A 9,484-nucleotide genomic window follows, 5' to 3' on the forward strand; every position below is an offset into this window, starting at 1 on the left:
TGAATTGGCTAATATTCAAGAAGTAAAAAAGACTCCAAATCTGGTAAAGCAACTCCTCATCCTGCATTCCCCAACAAAATGCCTCCCCTGAATGCAGAGTAATTTTCCAAAGGAAGGAACAGAGGAAGAGAAAGTTTGCCAGAGGTTACATAGGGAATTTGCAGTGGAGCCAGGAACAGAATCCTGCTCGCTAAGGAGTTAGATTCAGGTCCTACCCATGCGACCACAGCAATCTCCATATTTAGTTAGATTGAGAGTAAAAGCAGTCAAATAACATTCATCTCCTCACTTTCTGAAATGTTCTGAGATTTCCAGATGAAAAGTATGACATGTGCTCAAAACATTACTTGCCATCGTTTTCAGACATGAAACTGTGCAGGTTTCTACCCTGCCTTAGGATTAAAAACACAGTACTTCATTGTTTCTGCTACAATATGTTTTACTGAGTTTTATGCATACCGTCTCGCAAATTTTTGTGCTGTTAGGTACACCTCCTGTCTTCTTGCACTGCTAGAGATATGTAATGGAAACCAGAAGCCATAATCTGACAGTTTAAGGTCTGCCTTAGCCTAATGATCCCTATTGGCTTGTGCCACTAAATGTTTAGAGCCAACCAATAGCTAATGCTAGGCAGAGGGATTTAGGTGGAATTTAAGGCTGTGTGAGTATGGTCTCCAGCAATGATCTGAAAGAAAAAGTTTAAAAGTGTGTCTCCTACTGTGGCAAAGATAGATATTGAGTCCTGAAACCATACCATTACTTTTAAACAAAACTAAGCCACTGACAATAATAAAAAATAAAAAGAGCTAAGTTCTTCCAAACCTGTATGTAACTTTAAACCAAATATTACCAGAAAAAAACTGGCATTTAAGTTGGCGCTTAACTCTAGTTAATGATGAGTTCAGATTTCCATTCTAACCCTCTTTTTCTGTTGCTTGTAATTTTCTTAAATAAATTCCATTTTGGGCTGAAATTTTCCATGCTTGAAATTTTTTTGGAAAGTTTACACAAAATCAGTTAAAGAGTTTATTTATGTTAGCACTGAAAACAAAAAAGTCACACATGCAAAAAATATTTCCCTGTATGTTCTGATCAGATATTTTCTGCTCAATGAACCCAAAATCAGCCACAGGAAGGAATTTCCAAATTTTATTTCACATGTACCATTGATCTCAATTAGTCTTTTTATTTTTTTAAAAAAAAGGACATTCAAAAACTCATGCCAAATCTGGAGATTAAAAAATTGAGTATTACAAGACTTCTAAATTTAATTTTAAGATATAGCTAAAGTACTTAATGTCTTTCAAGACATAGTTTGGAAAGGTGTAAATATTTAGCGTGGAATCATGAACATTACCTAATGATTCTTAATGGATGTGATTGTATAATCATAAAAATCAGTTTCAAAAGCATCTGGTAGCCTAATCCACATTTTATCTTGTCTCTATAACAATATTATGGTCTGTGTATTGTTTCCAACCAGTGTGCTTCTACATAGCTGAGAGTGTGCTAACCTGCCTTGTGGCCTTAAACAAATGGAAATTTTAAATGGGAAAGTTCCCTAAATTCCTGCTCCCAGAAGCAACAAATCATCCCCAAGTGTAGTATCAAGAATTTATTCTTTAAAACTGCATCAGGTACACACAGTTCACAAGTACACATAGTTCAGTGCACTCCTTTCTGAAGAAGTGATTTTTTAGATTTGGTTCATCAAAATATCGAAACATATATATATGATTAGTATGTTAATTGGCTAAATAGTGAAAGCACTCGTTAACTTACTGAAATGAGGTCGATAAAGAAATGCCAAGATCCAGTCTATCATAGATTTTGGTATGATAAAACATAAAATACCAGTTATGCAAAACTCTCAGAATATGTACAAGATTTGTTAATACAGACAAACAGCCATAGCAAGACAGATCATTTTACCTCCCTACCAGCAATGTAGAATTTCTTCTGTTTTATTGGCTTAACAATTTTCTTGTTAATGACTAGGCAGGTTGAACATGTTTGTGAAGAATGTATTTCAATCCCTTTGATGAATGATCTATATATAGACTAAATAGTCCATTTCCACTGAGGAATCTTTCTAATTGAAGAAGAGAGAGGAAGGGAAAGGGAAAGGGAAAGAGGAAGGGAAAGGGGAAGGGAAAGGGGAAGGGGAAGGGGAAGGGAAGGGAAGGGAAGGGAAGGGAAGGGAAGGGAAGGGAAGGGAAGGGAAGGGAAGGGAAGGGAAGGGAAGGGAAAGGAAGGGAAGGAATGGAGAAAAGGTTATTATTTACAACCTCTAGCAGTCAAGAAGAGTTCACTTCCTTTGCACTGTACTTTCTTTCTGCAGAAAATCCATTTCTGGAAGAAAAAAAAAATCATGGATATCATTCTCATGAATGATTATTCTGCACTTTGCTGTAAAATAGTCTAGATGAAGCATCTCTCTATCTCTGATTTGCACCATGATTAAAACCTCATTTTACCACAGGGAATATTGGACATAAATACCACACTGGACAAAATTCACAAATGAAGTGACTGACTCACAGTTACAGAGAGCAAATCTGTGGCAGTGTTTGTACTGTATAAACTCACAGTCTTGGCATTAGTTCAACAAAATACTTAAGCACACATGAAGGATAAGCACAGGCTATATTGCTCATCTCTTCTGCTCATATTCTTTTTCTGTTGTTTTTAACTAGGAGTCTTATTACAGAGTGTCTCTGAGCAGTTTAGAAGAAGAAGAGAAAACAACAGGGGAATAGTGCTGCCTTTGGGTAACCTGCTTTCACAGTACTAGTAAGTAAATGATGTTTGGCAAGATCTGATGTGAGGAAAATGTATTAACTTAAAACACAAAAAGCTCCTGTAAAAAATCCATATCAATATATTTTGCTGCCTTTAGAGAAAAAAAAAAAAAGACAGACTGTCTGAACCACAGACTCCCCTCAGTCTCAGAAGCCCACAGACACACACTTTATACAAATATATGATCTTATATGCAGACACACAGATACTACCCCTCCACACACTCCACTGCTGCCATACTTCCTCACAAAGACTGTATGCAGGCTGTATACAGTAAATACAGAAACTATAGCATATCTTGGCACACACAATATTCTAATATTGGCACAAACACACACGAGGATGTGCACATTATTCTTGAAGCCAAGAAGTGAATAAAACACTAAAAAGAAGAAAAAGAACTCACCATAGTCACTTTACATAAATAGCACTTGACACTTTTAACGGGATCTTGAATTCTAGAAACAAAAACTTTTCTCCAAACACAACATAGACTTCAAGTCACTCATGTTTTCTTAATGAACATCACAAGCTGTATTGTACAGATGGGGAAGCTGAGGAGCATGGAAGTCAGTGCAATTGGCTTCCTCCTCAGTGCACATAATTTAATGCACATAATTCAATGGTAGTGATGGAAGTAGAGCATTAGACTCCTAATTTGTCATTCAGTTTCACCAGTGAAACGTGTACTTACCTTCTTGCAGGCAATGCCAGAATGTACAAGGCACACCCAAACAGAGGGCAAATACACCATCGGCATAAGCCGATGCATATGCTGATGCATCGGCATAAGCATAAGCATTTTTGCCAGCCAGTTAGCTAGTCTCCTAGTCAGAATCTTCCCTGATTTTTCTAGAGTTCCTCCCACTCCATATCATCCTCTATTACGGGCTTGAATTAAAAAAGGAAACAGCTCTTAAAGGGTAGGGGGAAGCTCAAAGAAGCAGGAGTGTGTTCAGGTTCCAGGTTCAACTCTGGGTAATACCCATATAAGCAGCACAAATGAAGACATCAGCACAGTTCACAATAAACTGCTCTCTCCCATTCATTCCACAGGAAGCACTGGTCTCAATTCACCCATTTTTCTTCTCATATATCCTTACCTACGTCTTGCATGCTATCATCAGATTCAACATTTTTGGTACTTCAGAGAAGTGCATGAGGCAATGAAAAAATGGGTATTAGCAACAACACTAAAACTGTTAATAAATAACATTTTCCTGAAAAAAAAAGTGCTTTTCTTTCTCTCTTGTTTTATTGTACAGAATGTAAAATAGAGTAATATAACTCAGTGGGTGTTAAAATTTCTTTACCGGTCCTCTCAGGTTGATACCAGAAACTTCCTCCTTTTCCTCAACCCCATTCCCACTAATGATTCTCCTCACTGCAGGCTGAATTGAAGGTGGTAGAGGTAAAACAGTTAAACATTAACATCTTGCAACATTTTGGTAGAAAGAGCATGCCACTAACAAAGATGATATAACAGCAAAAGCAGAGAGCAAAGTATAAACAAAAACTATCATCTGATGTTTCCAAGCTTGTTGCAGCCAAGTTTTATGCATTGTCTTGAGCTTCTTTGTACAATTTTGAAAAATATTACCATAATGAAAATAATAAATTTCAGTAGAGCATATTTATTTACTGTAAGGCATTCACCTTCAGAAGAGTTTTTTTTCTCTCCCAGGCTTTTCTGGGACCTAGTTCTGCACTTAGTAACATGAGGCTCTACATCTGGAGGAGAAGAGGAGGTCTAAAAATGTGGCCAATATGCCAACTCATACGTAAACTACTTCATTCTCGAAGTGAGGACTGACTTCCTAATCCTGAGATGTGCATAGGCAATCCAGGATGCAGCAAACACTGCTAGTAGACCTCCATGCCACAATACAATTCCCTTTCTATAGCAGCAGTCCCACACATAGTGGTCTCATATCTAACCTGCTTCAAAGGATTAAGGACCTATTTGTCCATGAAGCAATTAGAGTTGCCTCATGCCCAGTGGGTACTGAGAAACCATTCTCTTAAGCAAAAGGAAAATTATTGTTAGTCGAAGTCACTAAATATTGGAGGGTTCCTATTGCATTTAAAAACAAACAAAAAAAAGAATAATCCAGGTATTATCTAAAGCTCCAAATATGCTCCAAATATACTAAACAAACAATACATGGAAGCTGTACATTGTGAGTGGTTAGTTTTAAACTTAATGCACTTGTTCACAAGATGTAAAGTTAAGTGTATGTCTAAGTCTCTGCAAGGCCATCAGATCTGTTGCATTTTGATCAAAGCTGAACAAGGGGTCAGTGTGGGCCACAGCGGAGTGCTATTATCTGAGATCCAAAAACAAGCACGAGGCTTCCTGCTACTTGGAGATGCTTGCTGAAGTCATTGTTCTGATGCCATCAGAAGCAGGTTTAACTCAGAAGAGGTTTACCAGTGGGATGAGATGATAACTAACCAGATACACATGATGTTTTTCTTACGGATGTTATGGGTGGAAATCTGTAGTTTCATGGAGAGCCCGCGTGTCCCTTGGTGGAACAGGCAGTTAACTGCACAGTATAAGAGGTCTGCTTGAAGAGTTGAGGTCAAAAGGGTCCATAAAAGGATTCTGAAATTTTCTCGTAAATGCTGAATGTTTAAATTATGATTAAGTCATATTTACCCGTTAATTGTGCAGTAAATAAAGCCGTGGCTTTAACCTTCCAGTCATAGCATGGCAGCGTGTTAATTAGGACTTAGAGCCTGGCAGCCTGCCAATGTTATACTGTATGGGAGGTTGAGAGGTACAATTTGGTTATCAGTTATGTTGACATGTGCTGAGCGTTATGTGGTTGCCCTGCATACCCCACAGATCTAGCACTAGCTCGCTCTGTTATGAAAGGGCTGCTGTTTGAAATATTTGGCTCTCAGTCAAAGTCTCTAAGTCTGAAGATCAAGAGTTGTTTTTTTTTTTTCTCTCTCTCTCTGATTTCTGTTAGTTTTTATGGATCCACTTTCCCACTTAGAGGGGGGTGTCTGAGGGAGAAGGACTGACTCAACAGTACATGAAGCAAAGTTGTGGAGGGAGAGAAAAGAAAGGGTGTAAAGATTTGACTTGGAGTTCTGCATCTATTTACCCTTTTCCCACTATTTCTAACCTCAGCCATTTAACAACACTCGGAGCTTAGTCCTAGATGGGACTTCAAACTTTCCCACGGGTTGAATCTACTTGCATCCAGAAATTTGCACATGGGCTTTTGTTAAGCATTTACCAAAGCTGTCTGCTTTCAGGCTCCAAGATGTTCCAAACTGATTCTCCCAAAGCTTATAAGATCCAAGCAAAAATGCTTACTGTGACATTCAGATTAGAACATCCATATTAGGTATGTGCTAATATGAGCTATATTAGAATGGCATAATGAAGTATTTTCAACTCAAAGTGGAAACCAATCAAAAAGAGGTAAAATACATTGCCTATGCTTATGCAACAGGCTATTGGAAGAGATTAAATTAGAGCAGAAAATTCCCCAATCCTCATATTTGTATTTAATCCATTAGGTCCTGCCAGCCCAGAAACTGAAAACTCAGTGCAAGGCAGACACTTCTTTTGCCTCACTTTTTAATCAGCCATAATAAGGTTGTTTTGGTCTCTTTAAAGATGACACAAAATCAAGGACAGCCTGTCTTGCTGTTTCTCAAGGCTATTATTTTTGTAAGACAAAGTCTACTAGCTGTTAGGTAGTGCAAACCTCTGTAGCATCTAGAAAAAGAATAAAAATCAACTTTTCATTCCCCAAGGGTATGTCTGCAGGTGGGCATATTTAATTAAAAGCCTTGGAGCAAAAGATCCCTTTTACTTCATCTTGATACTGCTCTTATTACTTGAAAGAGATATTTTGAAATACTTAATGCTTACATGCAGTTATGCACGAGGGTTGCAGACACAACTTTAATTGGTCCCCTGGACCTTGCTTTGAAGTGATGACTCACAAAGAGTATTTTGTCAAGCCAACTGTGCTGTAAAAATATTAAGTGTGGCTTAAAACAGTAAAGATTTTATTATCCTGTTCACTTCCTGTCATGAAGTATTGCATTAAATTGTACTTTTAAGGGATTAATGACTTATTTGCTTCATTCCATGCTGTATTTGTGGTTATAAAGGTCATTAAAAGTCATATTACCAACACCAGTGTTAATGAAGATATTGGAAAATCGGTCAGGCACAAATATATTCTAATCTATAGCATTAATCAAATTGCTTTTGCCTAGAAGATATTTTACTGTTCCCTAGTGACCTTGTAGCATTGTCACCATTTTTGAACACAGAGAAATTAAATGCTTGAGAGAAAAAACAAGGAAGCAAAACTGCATTTAAGTAAGTCTAAAGCCCTCTCACTTACAAATAACCGTGCAGAAGCATAGATAATGTCCATATCAACACAGAGAACAAATAGCTGACTTGTCCTTAGCACAGCTGAAAACAAATTAAAAACTATGGGAAACATCCAAGATTTTTTCTTTTGTTATTTTGAACAGACACACTACGAGTCTGAAAATTAATCCAATTTATTCAGTAAGAGACAGGTCTGCAAAATAAGCATTGCTAAACAATGATGAAATCTTACAGCTTTAGCTTATAAATAGAACTGAGTAGACAACTGATTTCTTTTTTTGCTTTCTGGCAAATAGTTTATTCACAGAACTATGTAGTTTTGGGAAGGCTGAAACCATTCATGAAATTGTGCTGAATTTCACAGATGCTTTTGGCTGAAAAAGATAAAAAGGCAGAAAAGCTGATATGTTTTACACTTATGCTGTCTAAATTAAACATTTAAGCATTTATTTTAGTATAAAACATATTAACGTATATTTCAGTAGAAGATTTTTATTTTTAAAAAGCTAGAATTTGAAAAGAAATTGAAAATATTTTAGATAGACCTACAACTGAATTACCTTTTAATATTTTAATATGGACAAAAAAGATAGAAAATGCTATTTGCATAGTTCACAAATACATTTTTTTATACATAACTATCAAAATGTCAACTGTAAAAGCAACAGAATGCTGTATACTGCCATACTGTTTGTCATACAGTAGGTCTCAACCTAAAGTTACCATCACGCACACTAATAAAGTTACTGGGAAATTAGAGTAGTACAATTATAAGCCAACACACTAATGAAATACCATTTAAAAATATTCTATGATTACTAATGAAATACCATTTAAAAATATTCTATGATTAACAACAGCAGACACTGCAGCACAGAGGAAAGGAGTATCTGGAAAAAAAAAAGAAAACAGAAAAGAAAACAAAAAGAAACAAAAAACAATCTTAGAGCGAGTGCCTTGTGTTCTTGTGCAGTGACATGGGAGGACAGGGTGTCTGGATTGTTGGCACCCTCTGTATGTGGTTGTTTTTACTTGTACACACTTAGTGTGCTGGGAGAGGGTCTGTAACAATTTAGGGCTGCAAAGCTCAGCAATTTTCATAAGATCATATAGCCACTCAGAGAGAAAACCTGCAAGAGAACCCAACTTGGCCAACTCCCAGTCTGGTCGCTCATCAATGGACCTCTTATCTACACAATACAGTTTTTAACATCTTACATGAAAGACCCACACATATTAAGATGTACGGCACTCAATTTATTTACCTCGGAAAAGTGAAAAGACTCAAATATTCTGACTAGTGAGTGATTTGTGGCAAAGCAAGGAAATAAATGTGGGCTTTTCTTCCTTCTGGGTTATCTTATTATTTTTACTGACAGTGTGGACAGTTACTAACAGAAGTAACCTGAATATGACCATGCAAAATATTCAAAAGCATTTGAACGAAGACACTGCTCTTAAGAGATGAACTGTGGAAGGGACCATCTCTAATACAAAGTCTATTTTTCCTAGATCACTGTTTATGCATTGTGAAAAAAAGTCAGTTCACCATTTCTTTGTGAAAGCACAGCATGACGGGTTTTTTTTTCACACGTCTATTGAGAAAATGACTGGGGTAACCTCACCCCCGGAGTCTGTCTCATGAGTAAGCGAGGCAGGACTGTGCCAGGGCCCGCAGGAGGGAATCCTCCTCCCTCTGGTATGCAGCTCAGAGAACCAGGGCTTTCTCTGCCTCCACACTGATCGTTTTCACCCTCACAAGCAGCTCAGCTATCCCAGCATAGGCAAGAGCAATCCTAGAAGGAACAAGCAGCAATGAAAACCTCTGTTCCTCTACGGTATTTTTTTTTCTGTTCTTCACACTTTTCTGGCGGTGGGGGAAGTGTCCATAAGATGTAGCCTCTTTAGATGCAAGTAACACACCTCCTTGCTCAGAAAGGAAGAACAGTATGTAAGTGGAGGTACGCTCTCAAAAGTCCTGTTACTTTAACAGAATTTTTTTCAGAGGTAAGAGCAACTAGCCAAATTCATCGCAGAGAGCCAGGACAGGCTAGGGCATTAGGTAGTTGTTTGTTTTTACTCCACAAGTAATGGGCATAGGCTACTTCAGAGTGCCTGAACATGTTCAAGACCTTTTTTAATATTCCTTTAGCACACACACACAAAAAAGAGCATTTCTAAAACTATTTCCAAGGTTAACAGTGGTGCAATTAACTGTGTGTGGCTTAAGAAGAGACTTGATATTAGTTACTTATATTAGAATCATAGGTCTGTTATGTTAATGGAGAGATTACTTTTTGTTTGTTTGTT

The sequence above is a fragment of the Tinamus guttatus genome, unplaced genomic scaffold (genome assembly GCF_059628265.1).
Source record: "Tinamus guttatus ecotype Peru unplaced genomic scaffold, ASM5962826v1 Tinamus_guttatus_pri_ptg000234l, whole genome shotgun sequence".
Taxonomy (NCBI): Eukaryota; Metazoa; Chordata; class Aves; order Tinamiformes; family Tinamidae; genus Tinamus; species Tinamus guttatus.